The 12,831-nt window shown below is 41.4% G+C and overlaps 1 protein-coding gene across 5 annotated transcripts in view; it reads left to right on the top strand.

Annotated features, from left to right (window-relative positions):
- The window catches only part of DPYD (dihydropyrimidine dehydrogenase), a 2,813,802-nt gene that overhangs the window by 861,766 nt on the left and 1,939,205 nt on the right, over positions 1–12,831 (top strand). The gene's annotated exons all lie outside the window — the stretch shown is intronic.

The raw sequence follows: 12,831 nt of genomic DNA, 5'->3' as shown, positions 1-12,831 counted from the left end.
TGAATTATATAAATCATGACATCATCCAAAACAAGTAGAGATGTAGAAATTCCTGGAAGGAGTTAAACTGCCGGCTTTGTCGGCAGTAGATAGGGATAGACTAGATGCCCCTATAACATTGGAGGAATTAAGACAAGCTGTAGCGGAGATGCCCAATCAGAAGTCTCCGGGTCCAGATGGACTACCCTCTGAAATCTATAAGCAATATGGGGAGGTGCTGGTTCCGGAACTTCTGAAGACATTGAACTGGACGGCTACAGTTGGTATCTTACCCTCTGCAATGTCTGAAGCTACTAGTACTAATCCACAAGGAGGGGAAAGACCAGCTTGACACATCCTCATATAGGCCAATTTCATTGTTGGGCACTGATGTCAAGATCCGGGTTTATACATAATAGGTCCACTAGTTTAAATATTAGATGAACTTATTTGAATCTCCAGACCCCGGTAGAGAACAAGGGTTCCAGGGTGGTCTTGTCCTTGGATATTGCCAAGGCATTTGACACCCTGGAATGGGGGTATCTTAGGTGTGTAATGGGGAAATATGGCTTTGGTCCCTTATTTATTAAATGGCTTAAAATGCTATATCAACATCCTAGCGCCAGATTAAAAATTAACAATGCATACTCGGAAAGGTTATCCCTTGAGAGAGGAACAAGACAGGGGTGCCCATTGTCACTCCTGTTATTCACCTTGGCAATGGAGCCCTTGGCAGAGGTAGTAAGAAACTCACCTGGTTTGTAGGGTTACAAAAGGAGATCGGGCGAAGAAAGAATAATGCTATATGCCGATGATGTTCTACTCTTCCTGGGTGATATGGGGCCATCATTAGTGAAAGTGATCCAACTGGTGGAAGGATTCGGGGGGGTGTCGGGGTTGATAGTCAACTGGGAGAAGTCTATGCTTCTCCCGGTTGATTCGACTGCCGACTCTCTCCCTCAGGGTGTCCCATGTTTTAAAATAATGGAGAAGTTTAGGTATCTGGGTATAGTCCTATCTAACAACCCAAACCATTATATTAGAGATAACTTAGTCCCACTGTTGGAGAAATTTAAAAGGAAGAGAGATATTTGGTGTTGACTCCCTCTATCTGTAGCAGGCCGAGCTAACCTGGTCAAAATAATCTGGATGCCACAAATAATGTATATACTCCATAACTCTACGGTTTGGATCGGAAGAGATTGGTTTGTTAAAATAAACTCTCTTTTTCGTGAGTTAATATGGAGGAAGGGGCAGACCAGGATCAGCCTACAAACTCTGCAACGTTCTAACAGGGAGGTAGGGACTGGCGGTTCCTCACCCATATAAGTATTTTTTGGCTGCCCAACGACAGCACTTGGGAGGTTGTGAACACACGGGAGAGGTGAATACTAGTGTGAAAATTATGTTATCAGGTAATCCACACAAAACTTTGGTAGAGGCATTGGAGGCTGGCTCTCTCCGGTGTGCGCTTCCTACATACAAGTTAGTTACAAAAATTTGGCAAGTAGTTAAGGATGAGATGCGATACAAGGGCATTAATGAGTTTTCACCTATATGGCATAATAGACAGGTACAGGAGCTACAATCCATAGAGAAAAACAGGTTGTGGGAAAGGCACGGTATCGATAGATTGGCCCAGCTGTTTGAGGGTAATACTTTAAAGTCCTTTATTGACTTGGGTCGGGAGTTTGGAATTCCAAAGGAAACATTTTATTGTTATCTTCAGATTCGGCACACCTTGGATAAACAATCTAGAACTAAGGCACTGGTATGGTGTAAAGCACCGCTTCTTAACAAAGTAGTAAGGACAAATAGCTTTAAGGGCTTAATATCAGCGATCTACGGGCAATTGATGGCCAGTGGGACAAGATTACAAACACGTTCTCACACCAGGGAGGGGTGGGAGGCTGATGTGGGGGAGTTGACGGATGATCAGTGGGACAGAATCTTAGAGCTTGGCCCCCTGGTGTCGGTCTCTCCGTCGCAGCGGGCTTCGCACCTCTTGCTGGTGCACAGAGCTTATTATACCCCTAAGAAGTTATTTAAGTTTGGTCGAAGACTGGATGACAAGTGCCCCAGATGTCTGGAGACGGGTGATCTTATTCATATGATGTGGAGATGCCCGAAATTAACTAGATACTGGTCCGAGATCCTAAACATTATTGAACGTAGGTTTGGGATTAGATTGGAATCTGAGGCTAAGATCTGTGTGTTGGGTTTAGTTAAACAGAATATTGGGAGTCGTTATGCAGTCATAGCAATGACGAGATGTCTATTAGGCGAGGAAACTGATAGCGCAATCCTGGTTATCAGCGGTGCCCCCTACCCCGAAGGAATGGGTTAGAACAATAGATGCCCTGGTGAGAACATAAAGGACAATCTACATTAGAAGGGGAAGCTATAAGAAGTATGTGGGAATATGGAATTTATGGCTTCAAGGATGAGTAATAAGTCAGGAAGTTTTGAAATAATGTTTGTAGGTACTATATGGTTTTGTGTGTAAGAAAGTGGGATTAGTTGAATTAAAAATTAAACCCAAACTTAAGGATAGATTAATAAGGGTACATTAGGTTCTAGTTTAGGGCTTATCTAGTATCCTGGATGGATCAGGGCGGGGGGTGGGTTGTAGGGTTACAGGGGAGGGGGGGAGGGGTGGGTATAGATAAGGGTAATTAAAGGTAAAGGTGGTTATTTTAATGTTAAGTTTTGGAATTAATGTTTGGAGGGTCTTGGGATCATTATTTGTATTATGTGATATTGTTGTTTTGTACAAACTTGAAAATGTAATAAAAAGGATTTAAGTTAAAAAAAAAAAAATATATATTTTTTTTACAGAATTTTTAGTCTTTTTTCTTTTATAGCGCAAAAAATAAAAAACCCAACGGTGATTAAATACCACCAAAAGAAAGCTTTATTTGTGTGAAAATAAGGACAGAAATTTCATATGGGTACAGTGTTGTATGACTGAGTATTTGTCATTCAAAATGTGAGAGCACCGAAAGCTGTAAATTGGTCTGGTTAGGAAGGGGGTTTAAGTGCCCAGTGGTCAATTGGTTAATCCCTGTTCTTTCTTCCCGAGTATATTACTTCATAACACTCCTGATGAATGGCTGTAATGCCAGGAAATGCGTAGAGTGCCACTAGATGCCAACAGTTACTTGTCTTTATTACATTTGTCTTTTAATTGATTTATTATACTATGTATATATGCCATGTCTACTTTTTATTTGTATTGCATGCTATGAGCAACATATTCAGTGTAAGTCTGGTGACTACCTGTCTATTTGATACAAAATATCTGATATGTATTGTAGACTGTAATCATGTACTGTACTTTCATTTTTATGTTGTCATTTTCTCTTAACATGGCGTACCCTCATTTAAAGTCCCACAAAATTCCTCCTTTCTATCTACCAAATAAGGGATTTTTTTTTTTTTTTTTTTTTTTTTTTTTTGATTTTCAAGGGATGGAGGCCGCCATGTGTTTTATATAGTGTGTCAGGTCACATCCATTTACTGTATAGTCTAGAAGGTGTTCCAGATCTAGAATTGTTTCCCCTCTTGCTAACTAGCCCAACTTTTGTCATGTGGTAACCCTACCTAGCAACTAATACTACTACTATTATTATTGCTTGCCATGCATATACACATTAAAAATAGTGTACTTATATGACAAAGGATAACCTAAAACCCTAATAAACAGATTTCCTAGTGGTGATGGTTCAATTACAAAAGAAGGGTGAACCAAAAGAGAAGGCCCCATGCAAAAAAGGATATAGAGAAAGAGATTCAAAAAGGCGCACGTTTTTATCAACCAAAGAGTCACGTGACTGGACCAGAACAACCTGCTTGTCAAGGGCCCCAACGAGGTTACACTACATTATATAGTTCGATCTCCTCGTTGAGGCCTTGAGGGGCCAAGGATCCTAAAGTGAATATCCAGAATTCCACTCTGGTGCATAGTATTTGGTTTTTTTTTGCCATTTTTTTTGTCATTTTTAGTGGCCTCGATCCCAAAAACTCTTGTACCATTCACAGAGCTACTATGAGCCTCTTTGAAGTGACATGGTACGGAGTAGTTCTCCTTTTCAGTTGTGATACTACTCCTGTGCTCCCCCATCCTTGTTCTCATAAGTCGTGAAGTACGACCCACATATAGTAATCTGCAAGGACGGAGGAGACCATATATCACAAATGGAGTCCCACAGTTAATAAACTGTTTTACCTTTGTGGCTTCTACCATCTGCTCCAATTATCTCCTTTTGATGGCTCATATATATGCAGTTACCACAGTTACCACTCCTGCACCTGTAGCTGCCCTTTTGATTGAACAATGTGGTCCAGGGTTTATTTAGACCCGTGTTCCTGATTTTCTTGACCCTAAGCTGTGACTCCTGCATGGGGCAAGCATAGGTTCACCCAACAGAAACCTGTAGTGAGTTAGTATGAAGGCTGTATAAAGGTACACTTTGGGATTTTAACTAAGAGTCATAGTGTATGTGAATAACTGTCTGACCCTGCCCCCATTCTTTTCCTATACTATATGCTTGAGCCAGAGAATGTAGAAGCTATACCATATACTGTACTTATTCGCGTATAACGCACACTTTTTTACCCTGAAAATCGGATGCAAATAGTGTGTGCGTGTTATACGCCAATACTGCAGTTTGGGCTGCCTAGGAGGGGACGGGGAGGGGGGCGGGACAAGAGCCATCAGATTACATACAGCGAGAATCTCCTGTTTACTCAGCGGCCTCTGAAATAGGAAGTCCTGTCTCCTGGGCCAGCATTGGACCAGTGTTCTGTCCATAATAGAAGCCAGTCCAGGAGGCGGGACTTTGTATTAAAGAGGCCGCTGAGTAAACAGGAGAGTCTCGCTGTATGTAATCTGACGATGCTCGTTCCGCCCCCCTCCCTGTCGCCTCCAAGGCAGCAGTAATCTGAGGTGAGGCTGATCAGGCTGCATTCATGGCAATGGTGAGACTGCAGATGGGCATTGATCAAGCTGCATTGATGGGCAATTGTGAGGCTGCAGATGGGCATTGATCAAACTGCATTAATGGGCAATTGTGAGGCTGTAGATGGGGATTGATCAGGCTGCACTGATGGGCAATTGTGAGGCTGCAGATGGCACTGATCAGGCTGCAGATGGACAATGGTGAGGCTGCAGATGGGCAATGGTGAGGCTGCATTATTGGACACTGACCCTTATTTTGATTAAAAGTTCTTTATTTAAAATGTAAGTTTTTTCCTGAAACTTCCCTCCTAAAATGTAGGTGCGTGTTATACGCCTGTGCGTGTTATATGCTGATAAATACGGTAAATAAAACATGTTTATATTTATATACTGCTTGCCTTTTGCAGGGCCCCTTTTTAATAAAGTACATATTATTAGTAATAGATAATGATATTGGCTTATTTTAACAAAGGATTATATTATTTTCTCAGTTATTGTAGTTTATTAAGTCAATAAGTCAAGGATGGGGTTAACATGTTTTCTGCCAATGTTTATGTCCTGGTAATCCCAATTTATGAAAAGATTAACTGATTATAAATGAGCAAAAAAAAAAAAAAACACATGACCTTGTATGCATTAAAAGATTTCAGCACTTACGCAAGGTTTTATACCTTTAGTACCTGTTAAGAGCATCAAAATCCTTTAATAATCATCTTCCTTTTTATTAAACGCCATCCAAAATTAGCTGCAATCAAGAACTATTTTGCTTTTCAAACATGTAAGAAATTTCTCTTAAGCTTTTTATCTTTTAATGTTCAACTGTTGGTTTGAGATCCCATGGCAAAGTACACTCTATGATTTCATTAGGGCAATTTAAAGCTGGCTTACGTGGAGTTGGCAGTTCTTTTATATATAAAACTGATGACTGTGGCTTCTGAAACGGGCTCAGCACAGTGGTAGCACCAGACACATCTGAACGCTCTTTGGCAACTGGTGAGGATTAAAACCTGGAGCTTGTGATGCTTCCAAAACTTGCACAACAAATCCAGAATGTTAAAAATAAATGTCCTTGCTTAACTATTTCTATGCTGGGAACATTGCTTGCCACGACAGAAGATTAGCGCTCATTTTTTGAACAATACATTATCTAAAGTAGGCAGTAGTTTTCTTTTAAAATGTCTTTATTGCTCTGTCAAGGATTTTATAATAATAGCAATGATAATAATAATAATGCGATGTATTATATTATTTCTTACAATATATTTATTAGAGAATTAATTCAGACATATGTAAATTCAATTAGGCTATATTGGCATGTTGAACTTTTACAATAATCTGCAACAACCATGACTCATTCTAGTCTACTTATGTAAGACCCCTTTCACACTGAAGGTGCTTTTCAGGCATTTTAGCGATAAAAAAGCGCCTGTAAAGCACCTCTCAAGCGCCTCTCAAGCCTCCCCAGTGTGAAAGCCTAAGTGCTTTCACACTGGAGCGGTGCACTTGCAGGACGGGAAAAAAAGTCCTGCAAGCAGCATCTTTGGGGCAGTTCGGAAGCGCCAAAATGCCCTGCCCATTGAAATGAATGGGCAACGCTGCCGAAGTGCCTGCAAAGCTCTCTGGCAGCACTGCAACATGGGCGCCTTTAACCCTTTGTTTGGCTGTTAGCGGGGGTTAAAAGTGCCCAGCTAGTGGCCAAAAAGTGCTGTTAAAATGACCGTAAAGTGCACTAAAACTAGAAGCGCTTTACCACTAGTGCGCCACGGCCCCAGTGTGAAAGGGGTCTAAGTGCTTTGATTTACAGTATGCAGTCAAGTCTTTTGGTGGCAAAAGGGAAACCTACTCAATATTAGGTGAGTGGTCATGAAGTTGTGGCTGTTCAGTATGTATAAATATACTTATAATACATATATTTAGAAAGAGATCGCTCAATCTGACAGGTTTTACAATTCTGTTAAGCTAGTCTTATAAAGTAGGTACCTTTACCAGACAACAGAGCAAGGTCCTCAATTAGTCCATGGTACAACTTGAATACACCTGCTGATTGGATGATGAAGAAGATCATCCCTCTGCTCTCCGTTTTCTTTTTTTGGGTCAATATTTTCATTGTTGGTACATGTATATTGTAGCAAAGCCTGACATTGTACTACTCCACTTAACTTGCATTCTGTGTACGGGATTGTAGGAAGCTAATATGAAGACTAAGTCAGGCCAATGCCCTTAATGATCTTTAAGTAATACATAATTTTTTTTTTTTAGATTTTTTTTTTTAGATGCAGGTAAGCACTATGGAATAAAAAAATCATTTAATATAGTTATTTGTAATAAAATATTGGCAAAACAGTTTGTAAAACCAGTGTGTGGTACAGTATGGTTTACCAGTTATGCATAATGACTATATATCTCTCTGTCTTGCTATAATCCGTTTAGTGGTAAATTCCGCTCCATAACTGTAATATGATTTACAGAAAAATTGCACTCACTCCGATGTCATAAGATTTAAAATTACAGGGAAGCGGTGGATTTCTACCCACAGACTGGCTGGTGTCTGTACTAGAGATGGGCCGAACGACCCCCTGTCCAAAAATTGCAAATTTTGAGGGCTTAGATGCAAGTTATTGGGCATACAAAGGATATGGGGTCCGGGTACTGCCCTAGGGGATATGTATCAATGAAAAAATCAATGCTCTTTTATCTGTCACAAAACCTCCAGCAGCACTGAATGTCCGTTCGGAAATCACGCTGTATGCAGGGCAGCTTAATTGCATACTGGGCAAGTTCTGGCCAGTGGTCTATTCTCATGACCCAGTTACCCAGTGGATAGTCAACTGGAAAGCTCTCCATGTCTGTTTTCTCCCCTAAATAATCTCTCACCATATGGTGCAGACACTGCCAATGGGATGTGGAAGCTGACTGCCCCGGGCACTGAGGACTAAATCCCCTCAGTAGCATGGAGCCGAGTGTGGGAAAGATGGCCCCCACTCGGCTCCGTAACATTGGATGATGGAAGCGATGTCAAACGTCACTTCCGCTCAATGGTCTTAAGGGGAAAATTTTTTTATTTATTTTTTTTTTAAATGGACATGTATTGTTTTTTTTTTATTGCATTTGAGTGTAAATGTGAGATCTGAGGTCTTTTGATCCCAGATCCCACATTAAAAAGGTCCTGTCAAGGTTTTTATTTATTTTACAAGGGATGTTTACATTCCTTGTAATAGGAATAAAAGTGACCCAAAATGTTTTTTTTAAAAGGACAGTGTAAAAATAAAAAGTAAAATTAAAAAAAACATGTAAAGCGCCCCGTCCCGCCAAGCTTGCATGCAGAAGCGAACGCATAGGTAAGTCGCGCCCACATATGAAAACGGTGTTAAAACCACACATGTGAGGTGATTGTTATAGCAAGAGCAATAATTCTAGCAAAATACCTCCTTTGTTAGTCCAAACCGGCAACCTGTAAAAAAAATTTAAACACCGCCTATGGAGACTTTTAAGGGTCAAAGTTTGTCGTTATTCCACGAGTGGGTGCAATTTTGAAGCATGACATATTGGGTATCAATTTACTTGGTGTAACATTATCTTTCACAATATAAAAAAAAAGAGCTAACTTTACTTTTGTCTTATTTTTTCAATCAAAAAAGTGTATTTTTTCCCCAAAAATTGTGCTTGCAATGGCTGCCATGTTATTCTCTAGGGTGTCTGAAAAAAATATATATAATGTTTGGGGGTTCTCTTTCTTTTTTTTTTGCCATGTCAGTGAGGTATATTTCCGGGAGTCATATTTCAATTACCGTATTTATCGGCGTATAACACGCACCGGCGTATAACACGCACCCCAATTTAGGAGGGAATTTTAAGGAAAAAAAAACTTTTAGGAGGGAAGTTGAAGGGAAAAAAACTTACATTTAAATGCCCATCATTGCAGCCTTCTCAGTGCAGCCTTGCCCCAGTGCAGCCTTGTCAGTGCAGCCTTGCTAGTGCAGCCATGTCAGTGCAGCCTTCCCCAGTGCAGCCTTGTCAGTGCAGCCTTGTCAGTGCAGCCATGTCAGTGCAGCCTTCTCAGTGCAGCCTTCTCAGTGCAGCCTTCTCAGTGCAGCCTTCTCAGTGCAGCCATGTCAGTGCAGCCATGTCAGTGCAGCCATGTCAGTGCAGCCATGTCAGTGCAGCCATGTCAGTGCAGCCATGTCAGTGCAGCCTTCCCCAGTGCAGCCTTGTCAGTGCAGCCTTCCCCAGTGCAGCCTTGCCCCAGTGCAGCCTTCGATCCCCTGTTCCTGCTTCCCGGGCTTCAAAATCGCCGACCGTGATTTGAAAATGGCGCCGCCGGCGCCAAAATACACAGAGCCGGTCCTCGGCTCTTTCCGGCGGTTCTCGTTCACTTTCGGCTCCACTCGTAGTCCCGAGCGGAGCTATCCGAGTATGTTCGGATAGCTCCGCTCGGGACTACGAGTGGAGCCGAAAGTAAACGAGAGCTGCCGGAAAGAGCCGAGGACCGGCTCTGTGTATTTCGGCGCCGGCGGCGCCATTTTCAAATCGCGGCCGGCGATTTTGACATTTTGACAGCTCGGGATCGCAGGGTATCGGCGTATAACACGCACCTGCGACTTTCCCCTGATTTTAAGGGGAAAAAAGTGCGTGTTATACACCGATAAATACGGTATTAAGATTCAAACTCGTCCCTTCACTTCATCACATCATAGTGGCAGTTTTTTTTTTTTTTTCAGTCTACATTTTACCAATCAAGAAATATCACTATAAGACCCTTATTACCATAGACCTCCCTCTATCAGAACGTCCTAGTTTGCACCCCCCCTCCCACCACCTCCTGACATCCAATCCCCCCTCTCTTGTTTCGCCCCCTCTTCCATTCCTGCATTCCTGCTCTCCTCTCTCCTGTCTTCCCCGATGTCGACGCAGTGCTCCCTAACCTCTATTTTTCCCCGTCTTGCAGTTGCTAAAACCCCAAGCTAAATACCCCATATCTGGGCAGCTCTCAATGAATCTTTAAACTCCACCCATTCCCTCCACTTCATCTCAAAGACTTCCATTTTCGTCCCTTCGCTAAACCTGAGGTATTCTAGACTTTGGATTTCGTTAATTTTGTTGAACCAGTCCCTCATCGTAGGTCTTCCTTTCTTATGCCAATACCTAGGTATAAGGCTTTTAGCTGCATTGGTTAATTTCCAGGCACTGCCACCAAATATGCGCCATTGTCCCTGTTTCTTTACAGCCCCTCCAGCATAATTGCAAAGTTTCCTTCTGACATTTATGAACTCTGTCGGGGGTCATATACATTCTTGCCAAACACTTGTAGTTCAACTCCAGCATTTTGCAGTTGACCGAGGTGGCATTAACTCTCCTCAGTATCTGCCATACTTCCGAGTCTTTGAGCTTGCTTCCCAATTCCTTCTCCCACATTCTACTATATGGTGGGACGTCCATGTTCCCCAGCTCTATTAATAGTTTATAAGTCTTAGAGAACCCCCCTTCCTTTTTTTTTTTCCATACATAATTTCTCCGGTGGGAGTAGGTTATCTATCGATCTGATTGGCTGCTGGAGTGAGTCAATGAAGTGACTTAGTTGGTTGTACCTCCATGGGTCGAAGATTAACAGGTTTTCCTTTTCTTTTAGTTCTTCAAATGTGCAAATTTTATCCTGATTCATTACATCTTTTAGTTGAGCATCTTCCTCTAATATCCACTTCCCAAACCAGTCCTCCCTCCCGGGTGCAAAATATTCTGAATCCTTAAGTGTCATTAAGGGTGAATTAAACCCCCAATGCTCCCTTTTGTGCAAAGTATCCCAAACTCTAAGTAACAAGTAACTCTTGTAATGTCGTGTGTTGCAAGTCTACATTTTCTTAAGTGCGGTGGAATCCAAACTATCTTATTCAACGTGGTTTCACTGATTGTGTTTTCCATTTTTACCCATTGTTTTTCTTTCTTGTTCTTAACCCAGTCTATTACTCGAGCTAAAGCAATTGCCTCATAATACTTACAAATATCTGGTGCTCCCCACCCTCCCTTATCCTTGTCTTTGGTTAACTGTGTGTAATTTAAACAAGGTTTATTTCCTCTCCAAATGAATCTCAAAAGCATTGTGTGTAAACTCTTGAGATACACCTGTGGAAGTGGTATTGGAAGCATCTGCATTTTATATGTAATTTTAGGTAATCGTACCATTTTAAATATGTTAATTCTACCTCCCCAGGATAACTGACCTCTTGAGATTCTATTCAGTTCTTGCTTTATTTCATTAAGGAGGGGCATAAAATTTGCCTGGAACAGAGTCTCTTTTGATGTAGTTATTTTGACTCCTAAATAATTAAGTTCTTTTTTCCCCCAGACAAATGGGAAATGTTTTTGTTTTGAATAATTTCTAAATTTACTTTTGTTAATGTCTAGCGTTTCCAATTTGGTTGGGTTAACCCTAAAGTTGGATAGCTTCCCATATTCTGTTAGTGTGGAGATAATATTCGGGAGAGAGATCCTCGGGTGCGTGACGTGTAAAGCAAAATGTCGTCCGTGAAGGCAGCTAATTTATACTCGTCTTTACCGATCTTTACCCTGCTGATGTCCAGATTTTGCTTAATCCTAGAGAGAAGGAGTTCGAGAGCCAGCACAAATAACAACGGGGAGAGTGGGCACCCCTGTCTTGTGCCATTGAACATTTCAAATGGTTCCAAGAGTGCACCGTTTACCCTCACTCTCGCTGTAGGTCTGGAGTATAGTGCCCCCATCCATCTACGGATCCTATCCCCAAGCCCAATCTCCTCCAATGTGCACAGCATGAAGCCACAGTCTACTCTGTCAAACACTTTTTCAGCGTTGATTGACAGCAGTAGGCCTGGGGCTGTGCTCTCTTTGATTTTCTGTACAACTAGGAGTGTTTTAATACCATTATCACGTCCCTCTCTTCCTGATATAGACCCAACTTGGTCTACGTGTATGATCTTATTTATTATTTGTTTCAATCTATCCGCGAGCACTTTGGCGAATAGTTTCTTATCTACGTTTAAGAGCGAGATGGGTCTATAGCTGGAGCAAAGTGTACTATCTTTATCGTCTTTCAAAATGAGGGCTATATTAGCTGCCAATGCTTCTCTTCTCATTTCACCTTTATCCCCAATTTCGTACGAGCACATTTTGGGGGATTAGGTAATCCTGGTATTTTATATAGTATAGGACCATCAACCCATCCGGGCCTGGGCTTTTGCCTACTGGCGTTTCCTTGAGAGCCTTTCTTACTTCTTCCTCAGTTATGGGTGCCTCTAGGGTAATTTGTTCAGTTTCCATTATTTTGATAATTCCCGTGTCTTTTAAATAATTTTTAATTTTCTCTCGTTTTTTTTTTTTTCCTCTCCTCCTGGGTGTCGTTTTTATGCATTGCATACAACCGCCCATAATATTCCTGGAAGGTTGTCGCGATATCTATGTCTTTATATCTGAGCTCACCTTTCCTTGTTTTTATTTTGTCGATGTAATTGGTGTTTTTCTTTTTTCTCAGGGCCTTTGCCAGAAATCTACCAGGTTTATTGCCGCCTAAATATCTATCTTTTTTTCATGAGATTGTATGACTTTCGAGTTTCTTGTTTGATTAGGTCCTATATAGCCTCTCTTCTCCTAAAAAGTCCCACCAAGACCTCCCCGTAGCCCGTTTTCTTATGTTGTTGTTCTAGGTCATAGATTTTTTTTTTGCAGGGCTAGTTTGCCTTTCTCCTTTCTTCTTTTTTCCTCTGAGCCCACCATCATTAAGATACCTCTGATATACGCTTTATGGGCCTCCCAAACTATGGCTTCTGACATCTCACCCGGCACATTCATTCTGCAGTAGAGTTCTAGCTCGTCTTTAATTCGCTTATTGATCTTTCTATCATGAAGGAGATCTTCATTTAGTC

Source organism: Aquarana catesbeiana, linkage group LG07, assembly GCF_042186555.1.
Source record: "Aquarana catesbeiana isolate 2022-GZ linkage group LG07, ASM4218655v1, whole genome shotgun sequence".
Lineage (NCBI taxonomy): Eukaryota > Metazoa > Chordata > Amphibia > Anura > Ranidae > Aquarana > Aquarana catesbeiana.
The sequence above is the reverse complement of the archived record's forward strand: the minus strand, read 5'-3'. Positions and strand labels throughout refer to the sequence as shown.